At 36.3% G+C, this 17916-nt stretch overlaps 1 protein-coding gene across 6 annotated transcripts in view; it reads left to right on the top strand.

Moving 5' to 3' along the window:
- The window catches only part of ELF1 (E74 like ETS transcription factor 1), a 107554-nt gene that overhangs the window by 32020 nt on the left and 57618 nt on the right, over positions 1 to 17916 (top strand). For 4 of the 6 annotated variants that reach the window (XM_035003275.1, XM_035003276.1, XM_035003271.1 and 1 more), the window contains exon 2: positions 2274 to 2390. The exons of the other annotated variants lie outside the window; for them this stretch is intronic. The gene's annotated coding sequence lies outside the window, so the exon portion shown is untranslated. The remainder of the gene's footprint in view (positions 1 to 2273; positions 2391 to 17916) is intronic. 6 annotated transcript variants of the gene reach the window in all.

The following is a 17916-nucleotide window of genomic DNA, read 5'->3' as shown; positions in this document are numbered from 1 at the left end:
CCCCTGAGCCACCCAGGTGCCTCACAAACTTACATTCTTACTGGGAAAACAGGGCGTGGCAGCATCGGGTTAAATAAGAATGGAACCAAACCACTGTGAAGTTACATTCAGGCTTAGACTCTTTAGGTAGAGGTGAAACATGACTGAAACTTACAATAGGGAAGAGTATGGCTCTTTAGGAATTACTAGTATTGAAGAATGAGTAGTATTTGCCTAGGTTAAAAGGAGTGTCTTGACCAATGAGAATGTAAGCTCTTTGAGGTCAGAGGTGTTTTATTTTTCTGTCTTTTTGAACCACTGACAAAAGTACGGAGCACATACGAATACAGTTACGATTTGCTGCATCAGAACCTCGGCTACTCAGTTGGGCAGATTCTGCTGAAGTTAGGGGTGGCAAACCTTTAAAAGGCATGTGTGCCTCAGCTTCGTCGGTCTGATGTCTGTACATCATAACCATTCAAAGGAAAAATGAACACCTACCTGGTAGTATATGTTTTAAAGCAGTGATTTTCAACCTTTGGTGTAACAGAGAATCACCTGGTTCCAACCCTGAGATTCTGATTCATTGGGCCTAGGGTTTGGCTTATCAGTCAGCATTTTTAATAATTACCCTAGATGATTGTGGTGCAAGTGCTTGTAGGCCACACTTTCAGAAAAAGAGTACAGGTTTAGGAAGAGCAATCAGTTACTTGGCAGTTTAATATTAGAATTTTTAAGCAACAGGGATATTTTGAAGCCTGCAGCCTCTGGTAAGTCAAGAAAGTGACTGGAGTAGTTTATTATCAATATTAGAACTTATTCAGCCTCTTCTCCCTACCCAGTTATTCCTTTCTTTATTCCATTTTTTGCTTTTCTGTGTCTTTAAGCTTTGTGGCTCTCCCTTTTTCTGCTTCTCTAATTCTGCTTTTCCTCCTGTCACACCCAAACCCACCACTATATTGACCACAGTAAATAATTAAGCTAATTATTTTTTTTCCAAATGTAGTTAGCCTAGTCTTTATCTCAGTGAACCATCACTCTCCCAGTGTTAGTTTTTTTAGTACCATCTGGTACTTCATGGCCTTCTCTTCATTCCCTTATCCTTGGGTTTCTAGGCAAAACATTCCCTTCCTGATTTAAGGTAGCATTTATAGCCTTTGAAAATCCTTTTCTCCTGGGAAATAAACTTTTATTATTGGCAGTTGTTTGAGTCTGGGAAAGAGGTTTTTTTGTTTTGTTTTTAAGAACCATGTAATGCTTGGTTATGATTTTTGAGGTTTCTTTGGACATTTAACTCCATCACTGATTGCATATTTGTACCTTATATTATATCCCATCTAATGGAACATAGGCGGTCACAGACTCTTGTAGGGATGGGAAGAACAGTCCATCAGTTGGATGGTCTGAAAATAATTACTGTTTCCGTTGTTTGGCCAGAATATTTTGTTCCTCTTCAAGGTAGCAGGAACTAGTATGACTTTACAAGATAAAAAGTCATGTAAAGTTCATTATCTGTGTGATGGATGCCCAGTCATATAGTGGGCCTTGTGTTTGTGCAAAGTTGTATAATTTAAAAAAAAAAATCTAAGTTAAGGAAAATTTCTTATTTTTTGTGTTTTGGAAAACAGTCCTATGAACAGTGAAACTAAAACTATAAATATGAGGTGTTGAATTAATAACTTTATGTGCATCTTATTTTTTTAAATCAAAGTACTAAATGGAAGCTTATATTGTAATGGGGCATTTCATTCTCTTTTTTGTTTTAAAACTGAAATGTACATGTAGGAGAATCTATAAAACATACACAGTTTGAATATAATTACAAAGTGTTTACCTGTTACACAGACAACCTAGGTTAAGAAGTAGGCCCCTTATGTTAGAAATCCCCCACTGCTGCCCCATGTTTGTTTCTTCTTAAAAATAATTACTATACTGACTTTTGTGATAACCTTTTCATTAAATTTTTACCCCTTTGAACTTCATGTAAATGGAATCACAGTGTATATATTCTGTAGTGTCTTGCTTTCATTCAACTTTGCGAGATTTATCTTAATTAATTTTAATTGCCATGTTTTACTCCATTGTCTGTCTAGACCAGAATGTATTTACTGTCTTTTGTTGATGGCATTAGATTATTTCCAGTTTGGGAACATTCTTGCACACGGTTCATGGAACATATGTGCAAGAGTTCTCTAAGGCAGTATCATCACATTGAGGTATGAGAGTTGTTTACAAAGAGAGTGGAGAGAATGGATAGTTCAAGATAATTTAGAGTTCTTCATTATCTTTCGTAGGAACAGATGCCTGCCATTGATGCCTTCTTACCCATTCAGCATCTTACTATGGTGTATTGTCCTGGGGGGTAAAATCCTCGAGGACCCTAAACAGATGGGCAATTGATGCATTTCAGAGTAAGTTTTAGACATCAACATATTTGACCACTAAACACTTTAACCTGCTTGTCATTTATTAACTAAAGTTATTTCAAACAATTTTGAATTAAATTTTTAATAGAAGAAATACAGTATAGTCCCAGTTATGTACATAAAAACAATGTGATTTTTGATACATGTGTATTGAAGCTATAAAAATATGGACAGATAGGGGCAACATCAAATTTAGAATAGTTGGGAGGGATAAATGAGATTAGAGAGGGATATATAGGAGGCCTTAGCTATATGTGGCTTTCTTTCCTTAAGAATCTGAAACAAATTATGGTACAATATTAGTGTAAATAAAGCTGGATGATGGCTATGTGAATGCATTCTCTTTCTCTTTGGTTGAACTATTTCATAATAAATTTTGAAATTTTGCTGTGTAAGGGGTAGTTTATTTTTGCCCCACATTTATAAATAACTGAGGAATAATGTTAATTTGATGAGGAACAGAAGTTGATTTTTTAAAAATGGTGAGTAAAATCTACATCATAAAGTATGTTAACTGCCTGCTTCAGTGAAAGATTAGCTCGATTCAGAACTAAGTTGTAATGACTGTGTGTCTGTCCCATATAACTAATAAGATGGCTCTAGACATTCTGATGGATAACTTCCAGTTGAGATCCATTAACAAGTTGGAGTTTTGTTTGCTAGAAATAATTTAGTATTTAGAACCATCCCACATTCATATATTATTCATAAACACATTTCAGGGGCGTCTGAGTGGCTTAGTCAGTTAGGCATCTACCTTTGGCTCAGATCATGATCCCAGGGTCCTGGCATTGAGCCCCGCATCATGCTCCCTACTCATCAGGGAGTCTCCTTCTCCCTCTGTTCCCCCCTCCACCATGTGCGCGTGCCTGCTCTCTCTTTCAAATAAATAAAATCTTTAAAAAACACATTTCAGAACAAAAAGATTCATAAGACACACACAATTGATAGAGTATTAATTGACACTATTGATGAACTTCAGTAGGCTGTTACCCCAAATTAAACTTTTGCATCTAACCAGATTTATTGACATAATGTCTTCATCTTGCTTCCTTAAAATTCTTACTATAATGATAGCAATTCCTGTATCTTTAGTGATTTTTTTTGTCATTATAAACTTGATATGGAATCTCTATGTATGAGGTTTCCAAAATTTAGTAATGTAATTGTGGGAATTGCTATTAAAAAAGTGAAAACATAGATCTTAATCCAGGTTTTTGCTTTCATAATGATCTCTTGGCTCTCTTTTTACGATTTTCCCCACAGTGTATGTCTAAGTAATAGCAGAAATGGCAGGGACAGAGAGGAACAAATGGAAGTAGAAGTCCTAGGATTTTATAGTAAGAAGGATTCTTGTTAAGTCCTGTAGTTCAGGAGTCTCCTGAACTTTTTTTTATTAAATTCCTTTTCAATCTGTATAATCTACTGATTCGTTCAACAATTATTTATTATCTCTTAGGCATTATTCTTGATGCTGGGGAATATATCCATGAACAAAACATAGAAACTTTATTCATACATTATATACATATACTCTATTAATTAACTTCCATTTAAAATGTATTCTAGGGGCACCTGGGTGGCTCAGATGGTTGGGCGTCTGCCTTCGGCTCAGGTCATGATCCCAGGGTCCTGGGATCGAGTCCCACATCGGGCTCCTGACTCAGTGGGGAGTCTGCTTCTTCCTCTCCCTCTGCCTCTCCCACTGCTCATGCTCTCTCTCTCTCTGTATCTCTGTGTCTCAAATGAATAAATAAAATCTTTAAAAAAATAATAATAAATTTTTAAAATGTATTCTAATGTACACAAAGATTAGAGAAAGTTACAGATAAATTAGTGATCCTCAAACTGCTTTTGGTGAGACACTGAGATGAAGAAAGCAAACTAGGACTTATATATATATATTTTTAATTTCTTTTCTTTTCTTTTTAGAACTTATATTTTTAACAGCTTTATTTTACCAAGGAAATGTATCCCAGAGAGTTTTCTTTTCAATATAACGTTCTTCTGAGAAAGGATCCCTGTAAAGGGCATTTAATAAATAATAATAGCCCATCCTTGTAAAGAATTCATATGTTGACAAATATAACCCCATGGAAACAAAAGCTCTTCATGGTCCTCAGTAACTTTTAAGAATATAAATGAGTCTTGACACCAAAAGAATGTTGCATGATTGCAACCAGTGTTTTAAATATCATTCTTACAGATTTTTTTTTCCATTCTTAAATTTTATTTAGGAAACTATGGTTAAATAACTTGCCTAAGATTGGATAATTTAATAGATCACTGATACTTACCGCATTTGATTTATTCTTTTCTCCTATTGATAATAAAGCAGAGTTTTACATAAATTAGAGTTTAAAAAAAATCACAAGTGTTCTAAACCAGAGGTTTTTTTCCCTAATGATGAAGATAGATGATCACTTTACCATATATTTATTTGTGCCCTTCCAAGTTCCTTCCACAAATAACAGCAAACGTCACTAAAATTGGGGAGAGTATTGGGGCACCTGGGTGGCTCAGTCGGTTAAGTGTCTGCCTTTGGCTCAGGTCATGATCCCACGGTCCCGGGATCTAGCCCCAGGTAGGGCTCCCTGCTCAGCGGGGAGTCTGCTTCTCCCTCTGCCTTTGCCCCTCCCCCTGCTTATGCTCTCTCTCGCTCTCTTTCTCTCAAATAAATAAATAAAATCTTAAAAAAAAAGTTGGAGAGTATTAAGTTATTATATTTATATTTAATATAAGTTATCAACTACAGTGATTATTAAATATGTAATATATATTTAATACAATTATACTTATATTTAAATTATTATATTTAATGTTAAAATATTAAACTTGCTAGTAAAGGAATGCAAATTAAATGAAATTACTTTTGCCCATCATATTGACAAAAAGTCAAAATACCATTAAATGTGCCTGCATGTATTCTGTTGATAGCAGTATTAACCAAAAAGCCTTCTGGAGAGCAGTTGACTTCTATCAGATGCTTTGAAAATGTACCTATCTTTTGACATAATAATCTCAATTGTAGGACTCTATCTTAAAGAAAATTTAAGAATGGGAACAGTGATGAAACTATGAAGATACTTGAACCACTGGTTTTTAATAGCACAGTAGTTTACGAACTTCATATCTTCCCAAAATTTGTTTTCTTTATACTCTTAAAAATTATTGAGGATCCCAAGAGCTTTTATTCATGTGAGTTACATTTATCAGTATTTACCAATATTAGAAATTAAAACAAAATTTAAAAATATCGATACATTAATTTCCTAAAAAATAATAAACTCATTACATGTTTACTTAATTATTTTTATAAAAGACAACTGTGTTTTCAAAAACTGTATTGAAAGGAGTGCAAATCTTTTTTTTTTTTTTTAAAGATTTTATTTATTTATTTGACAGAGAGAGAGAGAGCGCACAGGTAGGCAGAACAGCAGGCAGAGGGAGAGGGAGAAGCAGACTCCCCGCTGAGCAAGGAGCCCGATGTGGGGCTCGATCCCAGGACGCTGGGATCATGACCTGAGCTGAAGGCAGACGCTTAACGACTGAGCCACCCAGGCACCCCGAAAGGAGTGCAAATCTTTATTTAATCTTTGGCTTAACAGAAGATAGCTAGATTTTCATATCTGGTTCCACATTAAATCTGTTGCAATATGTTGCCTTTGTTGAAGAATGTGAAGAAAATTTGGCCTAATACAGATGTCTAGTTGGAAAAGGGAGATGTATTTTAATAGCCACTTCAGATAATTTTGTGTTTTTACTTTGATACTACACAAAAACTCAACAAATGCTAGTTTCTTAAAGGTTAGTGCAAAGGGACTCTGAAACCCTATCAATGAACTTTTTGTCCTCTGTAACGTTAAAATCCATTTGTCTGTCTTACACTTTGATGAATTCATGTTTTTCTGAGACAAGATTTTATAACATAACTAATTGGTCATCTGAGTATTCCAAATGTTGACCTAATATTTTTAAAAATCACATTTTTAAATATTATACCAGTCTTATCAAAAAGTCTTTTAAGTGTTGGAAAGCTAATAAGCCCAAAGTAGTGTACATCAGTTTTCTAAAATTCTGATTTGCAGTTGAAAGTTCACATTTTATCATTGGTGACAAATGCTGTTGTTTTCCGTGAAGTGACAGGGTCACTTTATTCATTTTTGGGAACATGGCTGCCAAATACCCAGTTATGAATAATAAGTAGTTCTTTGAAGTAAAAATGGCATTCCATGAAAAAAGCAGCTAGTTTAGCTCACAACTAAAGTAATTAGTGGAGAGCCTGGCTGGCTCAGTCAGTAGAGCATGTGATTCTCCGTCTCAGGGTCGTGAGTTCAAGTCCCAAGCCCCTCATTGGGCATGGAGCCTACTTTAAAAACAAAAAACAAAAAAGCAAAACAAGTGGTGCTTTTTGTCAAGACAACCATTCTGTTTTAGAATTTGACAGAAGTACTTTCATGTGTACTTCCCGTTTTATCACTCACAGTGTTAAAAAGGCATGTATTTAATGGTTGAAATTTAAGAAAAAGTTTTACTCTTCATCAAGGACGTTCTTAAGTGAAACTGCCTTCTTTTAAATGTGAGTGCCTCGTGGTAAAGAATACAATGACTAGTATGGTTTGGTGATACAGCCTGATTCATGCTAAGGCTAATATTTACATCTACCTTTGCTTTTGCACTATTAGTGTAAATGTGACCACTGTGAGAAAAGGCAGATATAGTACCCTAGTATTACTATGAAGATAGTTTTGACCTCATGAACTCTCTGATGAAAGGGCTTCTGGATCCTCTGTGGGTCTGAGGATTACATTTTGAGGACCACTATAAAATGGCAACATTAGAAATAGTCCAAATGTCCAAAAATGGGGCTTGGTTAAATAAGTGATGGTACTTCTACACAATTATATGATAGTTTATGTTAAATATGAACTTATTATACAGTATTTTTCTGTGTTTCTTTTTTTCTATGTTGGGTGCCCTCTTTAGTGAGGAAATCAACATTTCTCGAAGAAAGTGAATGTTGATTCTGACCCTCAACATTTCCGTTTAGTTGGTGATTTTGTGATTAAGGAAAGGGAAATTAAAAGGCAAAGAAGGCAGTTGCTGGCTTCTCTTCCGGTCTGAGGGATTTCTGTGTTGTGACTTTGAGTTTAATTTTCAGTGTAAAAGGAATTGGCAGTGGTATTGATCATTTTTAAATGCTTTATAGAAATAGGTGAAATAGGCCTTCAGATTCACTTCTTCCTTGTAGATTCACTTCCTCATTTGGCATTTTCTGATTTACATTTTCTTATTGTGTTGTTCTTAATTGGGAGAACTTTGAGTTGCTATATAGTACTTAGCTTCAGAGTGGGTTAAAGAAGTGAAGTTTCCAGAACAAACATAGCCAGAGATTTTCTCATTGCGGTTTAGAACATCATGCTGATGGAACCATCACTTGTCAATGGTGGCGCTGTAGCCTACACCTTTGAGGCAAGTCAGAAAGAGACCATTAGGGTTAGACCTCAAGGCTTCTTGTCAAGATTTCCACACATGGTGTTCTTAAGGGGAACCATCCGTGTTCTGCAGGAAGTCACGACACTTTTCATGAGAGGCATCATTGAAGATAGGCTGCTGTCTAGATCTTAGATATTTCTCTTTGTCATAATGGAAGCCTAATAACCATCCATGACTTATCTTCAGTAATAATATTTTTCTAAGCACTGAATTCTAGAGAATGTTTAATGTTTAAAATCTCTTTCCAGATAATCTTTATGTTCATTCAAAGCTTTGTGTCTTGTTAAAGTATGCTGGGAGAATATATATGGTATGATAATATTTATATAAAGTTTAAAATATACCGCACAAAAGACATACTTAGAGTCTAAGGAAAAACAATGTGAAGATTTTAGATTTAAATTAGAGTAATTAATTAGAATTAATGTTATGTGTGTTTTCTTAAAGCCTTTATTTTACTTTTTAAAAAAGATTTATTTATTCTAGAGAGAGGGGGAGAGAGAGCGAGGGGTGGGAGGGGCAGAGAGAGAAGGAGAGAGAATCTCAAGCCGACTCCCCACTGAGCACGGAGCCCAACATGGGGCTCCATCTCACGACTCTGAGATAGTGATCTGAGCCAAAATCAAGAGTTGGATGCTTAACCAACTGAGCCACCCAGGCGCCCCAATGTTATGTGTGTTTTAATTTGAGAGACCGTTTGAAACAATTTGCATTTAGAAATGGATGATTTATTTTGTAAATGATCTTATTGAAAATGTTTTATGATATGAGCTTTTTTTTTTTTTTTTTAAGATTTTTTATTTATTTATTTGACAGAGAGAGACATAGCGAGAGCAGGAACACAAGCAGGGGGAGTGGGAGAGGGAGAAGCAGGCTTCCTGCCGAGCAGGGAGCCCGATGTGGGACTCGATCCCAGGATGGGATCATGACCTGAGCCGAAGGCAGACGCTCAACGACTGAGCCACCCAGGCGCCCTGATATGAGCTTTCTTAACTAGATGTTCTATTTGATCCTTTGATCTGTGGATCAGAGACAAATTTATGTATTGTTAAAGGATAACTCACAAACTTTTAGTCTCAGGAATAAACTGAAAGGAAGGTGTAATGTACACTTGCTCTTGGTAGAATCAAACAGTTGCACACCAATGTTAACATACTTGATTTCTGAGAAGGTGGTAGACACTAGGTTCTTAGATGCTCTGAGACTTTCCACCATATTTAGGGTGATTGAAGCATCAGAGCCAGAGGCTGTGGGAAGGGAACTAATGTATAAGGAAATGGATACTTCCCTTGGGGTTCAGAGAGCATTTATTCCTAGATATTGGGGACAATTGAAGTAATACATTTACAAGAGCAGCAGTGTACTAAAGAAATGCTAGGAAGGCACTGATAACTCTTACATTCTTGAAAAGAATGAACTAGATCCTTCCACTGAAAAATACTGGGTAAGAAAGAAATTGTTTCCCATGCCACTCATTTAAGCAGTGTTACTTATTTTAGGAGCATGGTGCCCTGCTTAAAGTTGACTATTAAGTGCATACTAAATTCTGTGTAGAAAAGAGGTCACAGGAAGCAAGCTCTGTATGGGCTTATGTGTAGTAAAATATTGAGTCATTCTGAACATGACCTAGAGAGGAATGGCACTGAATCCTGGTGAAATTGTAGTTGTGGTAGCTTCTGGCTTAGGTAAGAATTGATCAAGATGAATAGAGAAGATGGTTGCATTGCGTCCAAGATTTTATAGAATATGAGGCATATGAATGATGAATTGAGGTGATTCTTGAGAATTATTAGTTTGGAGGGCAACTAGGCATGATGAAAAGTAAGCACCGCTGCTTTAGTTATAAGTAATTGGAAGTTTGCTTAAAGTGACTTAGAGCAGTAAGAATTTACCTCTTGAGAACAGATTTTATTTAGTTTGTGTATAGTTGAGAGTTGAACATAAATGAGTAAATAATGTTAGCCAAGTTTTGGATATATAGGGAAGTGGGCAAGGGAGTAGAGATAGTTTGGTTGAAGGGGGACACAAATTATACTCTGGGGAGAGTACTGACAAGAAGCCATGGTGACCAAAGATCAAAGAGGCAAGTTATCTGCCCTGCTTTGTTTTGAGTCCATTGCTGGAAGGTTGATTTTTTTTTTTTAAGGTGGTACTTATCTTTTACTTATCTAGGTGGTCAAGTGTTATTTATCTAACCAGTTTGAGGGCTTATTCTATTGTTCAGACACTTGATATTTTACTCAGTCATTGTGGTTTTCAAGTCTTAATTTGTAAGATGTTTACTCCTAAGGACACTTTTTCAGAAGACTATAATCATGAGTTTTTGTGTGCATAATGAATTTAGATCCCAACCTCAAAATATAAAGCAAATAAGCTCTGTTTTCATAAACACTCTTCACCATTCCTATGTTATAGTTGACTGTACTTTGATACATTTTCACATAAACTATTGGACTATTTATAAAACAAGACCTAAAGATGTAGCAAAGAAGGCAGGAAATACTTGACGTTTGTCTGCCATATCTTGTTCTCTGCTTCCTGTCAGTTAAACCACGATGAGAGGAACAGAGACACAGATGTACAATTGCTGCTTTATTCCCATTAGGGAGACCCGTTAAATATAAAGCTTGTTTCATTAAACTTTTGTCACTTGTTGATTCTAGGTATGTTGTAGGCTTGTTTTGTATTATATGGATTATATGGATTACAATTACATGTTTGATACAGAAAATATAACTTTTACATAATAAAAATGTGTTTAGTTTTATGAAATTTTTATAGGTCATAGAGGATTGGCTTTCAAATTTGTATATATGATGTACATACAATATGAAGTGATAAGCTAATGTTTTGATCTTGGAATTTTAGTATTTAAGCATAAATTTACTTTTGTATTTTGGCATATCCGGATTTGTTAAAATGTTTAAAGCATTTTATGGTACAACTTTAAGATGACAAAAGGAAGATCATAGAGCTTGACTTATTCAAGAAAATATAGTAGATGAAAGAACTAGGATTTGAATGAATGTTTTCTGATACTACTAGGTCCTATGTCCTTTTAGGAAAAAGTTTGTTTTCATTAAACTCCTATTATACTTATTATTCATATTATTCAATGATTCAGACTTTTAAGTTTACCTTTGCCCATTCTACCTGGAATATCCCTCCCCCCCCCCATTATCTCTGCTTTGAAAAAAGAGATGCTACTTATGCCTAAAGAAATGGCCCACCTGTCACTTCCTTGTGAAGTTTCTCAGGTTCTCACAGGTATTTATCTCTTTCTCATTATTCCTTTAACACTTGGTTGACTTAATTATTTACATTGTTCTATAGTTATCTGTTTACATACTTTTTTTCTTGCTTTAGGCAGTGAACTACTTCTTTATTCTTGTATACCCAGTACCTAGCATGTAATAGATTTTATAAATACTTCTTAGAGGAATAAATACATGCTTGATATTTCTTTTCTAGAAACAAAAAAGCTGATTAAAGAACTACAGTGTGATTCCTTTCTACAATATTCCTTTATGGTTTATTTGTAAGAAACAACTTCATTATAAGATTTCTTTCCTGCTTCTGCCTTCCCCCTGTTGGTTTTTGCTATTTATAGAAATGAAGTATCTTAATGAGATTATCAGTGTTTTCAACATAGGTGAAAGTGGTGATTATTGGTTCACTAAAAAATGTAGCTGAGAATACCTTAGTAATTGCTGAATATAAAAAATCTTTTACTTTTGTTTTTAATCTGGATAAAGTGTCTAGCTCTTCATTACAGTTTTCCTGATTTCTCCACTGAATAAAAGGAATAATTCCCTTTACTACTTCTTGCTTATGCCTATATTATTTTCTGTTTTTGTTTCTAAGTCTTATGTACCTCAGTGATTTGGGGCTTCTAAATTACAATTTTTCAATGTCAATGCAAAAAATAAAAGAAAAATATAAATTACAGTCCTATTATCAACAAAGCAAGATTCTTTACAAGTCAGATTTTAGTTTAGACCTGTCTGTTGTAGGAATGTTTTTAAAAAGTTCATGTATTAACAGTTTTTCCAGCTGAAAATAGATGTAGGTTACTATCTTATTTTTAAAATATCAAATTTAAATGATCAAATGAAAAATAAAGTCAGACCTAAGGATTCAGATCTGCTTTTTAAAGCTTAAAGGAAAAATTATGAAGCTATATGAATTTCATTTCTTAAGGAGTTTCAAAAGAACCAATGAAGTAACTCTTATTAAAACCTGTCTTAAAAAAAAAAAACCCAACTTAGGCTAGACATGTGGAAAATAGTTCATAGGGTTGTTGAGTGTTCTTTTACATGTGGGGCTTCCCGTTTTTGCCCCGTTTGTTTGTGGCATTTGTGTTTTTCTGTGTTTGAATCAGAAGATACACGCCTATATGTTGCTTTGAGCATAGTCGGTAAAGCCCAGAACACCACCAGCTGGTTCTGGCAGGTGAGCACATCGCGTAAAATTCTGTGAAATGCTAAAGCAGTCATTTGGACACACTAATGTTTTATCATTTTAATGAAGAATTACAGTAAGTAAATGTTTTTTTTATTAACAAAAGACAGTGTCCTTCGATCTTGTGGCCTAATTTGACTTGCAACACAATGTACTTTTACTGTGCTTTTAAATTAGGTTAATAAAGGACATACAGAAGCAATTTATATGTCTTTTGTTCTCAAGTAGCTTGTCACCTTAAGAGATGGGACATAGTAAATAATTGTGGAATAACACGGGAGAAGAAGCTTGGTGTCTGCTTCTGCTCTGTTACATATATTATTGTGATTAGCATTTGTGTTAGCTGGTAGACTGTGATGGCTTATAGGGCAAGACTGGATCTTAGCCACCGCCTTTTCCCTGTCCTCCCTTACCCACCAGAATCTGGCAGATAGGTCTCTCTGAGTGCTCGTTACATAAATAAAAGAATATAGATAGTACTGATAACGATTTCTGAAGGCCATCTAGTATATAGGAAAAAGACAATACAGGGAGAATTTCCTCTTCTTCATTGAAGTGTTTATATTTGTAAAGAGAATGCTTTGTAAAAATCCCAGTAAACTCTATTGTTAAATTTCAATCCAAAGTCAAAAAAAGTGAAATGGAGGCCCTCAGGTTCTCTCCATCTAGGTTAATCAGCTTTGCCCTGAAGAAACCTGCCTTTGGGTTTAGCTGTAGTTCTCCCCCCATCTCCACCCTCACCCCAGGTTTCCCTTTCCCTCTCTGTGTGTACTTACAAATGGTCTTAAAGGTGCAGCATTTCTCCCACAACTCTTACTCTTAAGAGTAGGAGAGAGAGGTCACGTTTCCTGTGCCCAGTTGTTGGGGGTTGGGAGATAGTGGGAGACAGACACGGAAGGAGAGTGGCAGAAGTTTCTACTCCTGGTGTTAAGAGAACAACATGTATTGCCTGGCAACCTCCCATTTTTAATGCAGACTATTTTGAGGAGAAACGGTGTTTTCACTTCACTGGTGGGAATGCAAACCTGGTGCAGCCACTGTGGAAAATAGTACGGAGGTTCCTCAAAAAGTTAAAAATAGAACTGCCCTGTGGTCCAGTAATCATACTACTGGGTATTTATCCCAAAAATACAAAACACTAATTCAGAGTAAGTCAGAGGAACACATGTACCCCTGTGTTTATTATAGCATTATATACAATAGCCAAATTATGGAAGCAGCCCAAGTGCTCATTAGTAGATGAATGGATAAAGAAGTTGTGGTATGTATATATATATCTACAATGGAATATTACTCAGCCATAAAAAAGAATGAAATCTTGCCATTTGCAACGACATGGATGGAGTTAGAGGGTATAATGATAAGCGAAATAAATCAGTCAGAGAAAGGCAAATACCATGTGGTTTCAATCATGTGGAATTTAAGAAACGAAACAGTGAACAAAGGAAAGAAAAAAAAGAGAGACAAATTACAAAACAGACTCTATAGAGAACAAACTGATGGTTACCAGAGGGGAGGTGGGTGGGATGATGGGTGACATAGGAAGGAAAAAAAAGATCACTAGATTAGAAGCCCCACAAAGGCAGAATTTTGGTCTGTTTTGTTCACCACTGTATTTGTAGCATCTGGAGCAGAGTCTTCACCTATTGTTGGTACTCAGTGGATATTTATTGAGTGCGTGAAAATGTGAATAAATGTGAGCTGAAGTCAGACATGTGCTCAAACTCTCTGAACACCTTGAGCATTCATTGGCAGATGTTTATCATGAGCCATCTGTGTAAGATAGGGGAGTATGGTGGTGACCGTGACCAGGTACCTGCCCTTATATGGTTGGCTCCCCCAATCCTTATATCCTTGTGTAAATAAAGTGAGGTGGATAATACTGATGGGAAGATTAAATAACAGATAGTAAAGTACTTAGCAGAGGGCCTGGCACACAGAAATGGTAGACGATTACTTTCTTCCATATATTTATTTTATAACTTGTTATCATTTCTTTCTTAAGCTCTTTGAGGATAAGTGTCATGATTTTTTGTGTCTTTTTAAAAACATCAGGGGTTGGGGTGCCTGGGTGGCTCAGTAGGTTAAGCGTCTGCCTTTGGCTCAGGTTATGATCCTGGAGTCCTGGGATGGAGCCCCGCATTGGGCACCCCACTCAATGGGGAGCCTGCTTCTCCCTCTCCCTTTGCTCCTCCCCCCCCGCTCATGCTCTCCCTCCTTCCCTCTCTCTCTCTCTCTCTCTCTCGCACTCAGATGAAATCTTAAAAAAATATATTGGTTATAAATGTTTAAGAATTAAAGTAGTATGTATGTTTTGCTTTGTGAATTGTAAAATTTAGATGTGAGGTATTACTAACAAATGATAATGTAAATAAACCTTACTATGCTCTTTTACAATTTCTGGATGTGTCTTTATGCAATAGTATATTTAAACATCTAATAAGAGGTGTGCCTGGGTGGCTGAGTCGGTTAAGTGTCTGCCTTCGGCTCAGGTCATGATCTCAGGGTCCTGGGATTGAGCCCCAGGTTGGGCTCTGCTCGGTGGGGAGCCTGCTTCTCCCTCTCTCTTTGCCCCTCCCCCTGCTTGTGCTTTCTTTCTAGAATAAAAAAATAAATAAAAATAAAAATCTAATCAGTGAGGGGCACCTGGCTGGCTCAGTCAGCAGAGTGTGTGACTCTTGGGGTTATGGGGTTATGGGTTATGGGGTTATGGGTTCGAGCCTCACGTTGGGTGTAGAGATTACTTAAAAATAAAATCTTTAAAAAAAAAATCTAGTGAGAGCCTATTACATCTACGAAGGTGACTTTGAATTCTTGAACTTTCCAAGAGAAAGGCAAAGCCATAGGGCAGAAAATATCTTTATTAAAGAGCCAGATTTAATGCACCCTCACTTTGTCAACTCCATATTTTCATAGGAGCACCTCTCTTCTGGATATCTCTCCGGAAGAAAGTCAAGATTCCTTGAATGTTGGTGATAGCAGTCTCTATTAAGTGACTAAGAAATGTGCATCTGTCATGAATATCCTTTCTTTCTTCATTGAGTAACTAAATCAGCATCATCCATTCAAAATATTATTAAATAGTATTAACTAAATGACAAGATACAATCATCTGTAGATTCAACTAGTTCACATATTTCAAAGTTTCACTCGTATTCAAATGGCTGTAAGGCAGTTTTAATGTTCAGTTGAATAACTTTCAAGAAAGGTTATGTGGTAATGTCAGTATCTTTTTGAAAATCTTTTTTTCTGTTTCCTCCTCTTCTAATCCTTAGGTGAAAGCAAAAGCTTGAAGTAAATTAGTTAAGTGAATTTTGTTTTAAACAATTTTACAGCACTCTAGACAGTGTAAAAACCATTGTCAAGAATCTCTATTATAAGTAATTAATGAGGAATTTAAGGAGGGCAGTGTACACATTGGTGCCTGGAAGCTATCCATGTAGCAATCAAGCTAGGCAATGTCTGTTTAAGCTGTTGTCATCATTTTTGGATGGTAGTTACCAGATCCCACGTATGTGACTTGCACTGGGCTTTGTAATCCTGGGGCCCACACTCTATTGTTGCAACTTGATTTGAAAACCTCCAGGAACTTTCTGTCCCTTGCCAAATCAAGCCTAAATACTACCCTCTGACTTTCAAGACTCCATAATTTGGTTTTGCTTTGCTTATTTAACCACATTTTCTACCATTTCCCATTGACACCTCTTAGCTCTTATCAAGCTCTTAACTGTCTTCAGATTTACTTTGGTCAGTTTTGATTCTCTGCATTCTTCGGTCTCGGCATTCATGCATGGGCACATGCACTTGCGCAAACATGCTATACTTTATCTTTTCTTTCCCCTAGTCTCTCCACATCTTACCACCTTCCTCTAAGATTGACTTTTGTCCTTCATTGTCCAAGAGTGTCTACTTGACCCATTTTGACCATCCCCTCTTCTGAAATGGCTGTAGAACTGACCAGCTTTATGACCATTTAATTTCATACTACCTTTTGATATTCAGTTATTGTCTCTTTTGGCCTTGTTTTCTTTCCTTTTTTTTTTTTAATTTTATTTATTTATTTGAGAGAGAGCACGAGAGAGAGCATGAGGGGAGAGGGTCAGAGGGAGAAGCAGTCTCCCCGCTGAGCAGGGAGCCCGACGCGGGACTTGATCCTGGAGTTGGGACTCCAGGATCATGACCTGAGCTGAAGGCAGACGCTCAACCGACTGAGCCACCCAGGCACCCTTGGCCTTGTTTCTTGATCTAGATTATATACTTCATGGGAATAAGGCCATGTATTATCTTTTTGTATGTACCATGGTACTGAGTTTAGGGAAGTTCAGTAAATATTCATCAGTGTTTTACTACTAAGTCAATCAGTAGAAGCATAGTTTCTTTTAAAAATGGATGTTGTAGGGGCACCTGGGTGGCCTGTCTGCCTTCAGCTCAGATCATGATCCCAGGATCCTGGGATCAAGTCCCAAATCGGGCTTCTTGCTCAGCGGGGAGCCTGCTTCTCTCTCTGCCTGATGCTCCCCCTGCTTGTACTTTCTCTCTCTCTCTGGCAAATAAATAAAATCTTAAAAAAAATTTTTTTAAGTGGATCTTGTGGGATCTTTTGATTAGCTCTGGATAGACGTCAGATAAGCATAACAAAATGTTTCCTCTCACCTCCTGCAAGACGTTGATGCACTTCAGTTAATAGGAACTGAAATGGATTCATATGATTTAAAAATTGAGTGAGCAATTATATTATGAAATATAGAAGGGCCTAAAATTTTAATTATTCTGTCTTATAAACCTTCATATTTCTTATGAAGAGTATTTAAAGTTTGCATCTAAGATTTGTACAGTAAGAAGATAAAAAGCTACATGCATAATTTATAAATATTGCATATCTATATTTTATGTATGTTACAATACTAAGCTCCTGTCCTACTTTCTTATCTCTCATCTTACGGTTTTGTTGCGTCTAGTTTTTTGGTGCCATTGAATTTAGAATCTGAGGTGATTGCCAGATAGCTGTGAGGATGATCATAGGAAGAATCCCGTTTTAAGGATCTTGACATGGAACACCAGAATTGTTTGATTAAATCCAGACTTATTTAAGATAGTTTTCTGTTATTTAAAGAAGAAAAGGGGTAACACTATGAAAAACAGTAGGTCATTAGATCATTAGAGGTCTTCTCATGTGGGGAGCAGGAAGTTTTGTGTACAAGGAATTTTAAAATCCATCAAACTTGGTAACTTGGGAAAAGGTGAAAACGTTTTGCTTCTCTGGAGTTTATACTTTTAAGTCTCTTCCCACTGTGATTTTGAAAATGCCACAGGTATAAAAGATTGTGATCATCTAAGAATGTATGGAGAGATCTGGATTGAGCATGGCAGTGAGCACAGAGAGAAGCCTGGGAAAGGGTAGTGCATACAGGATTGGGGTGGGGGGGATGGGACAGGGCTAATTTTGGCTTCTTTAATATTGGGGTGAGGTGGGGGTACCATGAAGACTATAAAATGCAGAAGTGCTGGAATACCTTTTTCTGAGTTGGGAGGGAAGAGTAGTAAAATTGTGGCA

This window comes from Mirounga leonina, unplaced genomic scaffold (assembly GCF_011800145.1).
Source record: "Mirounga leonina isolate KUSES-001 unplaced genomic scaffold, KU_Mleo_1.0 Mir_127, whole genome shotgun sequence".
In the NCBI taxonomy this organism is placed as follows: domain Eukaryota; kingdom Metazoa; phylum Chordata; class Mammalia; order Carnivora; family Phocidae; genus Mirounga; species Mirounga leonina.
Note: the sequence above shows the minus strand (reverse complement) of the source record. Positions and strands in the feature narration are given on the sequence as shown.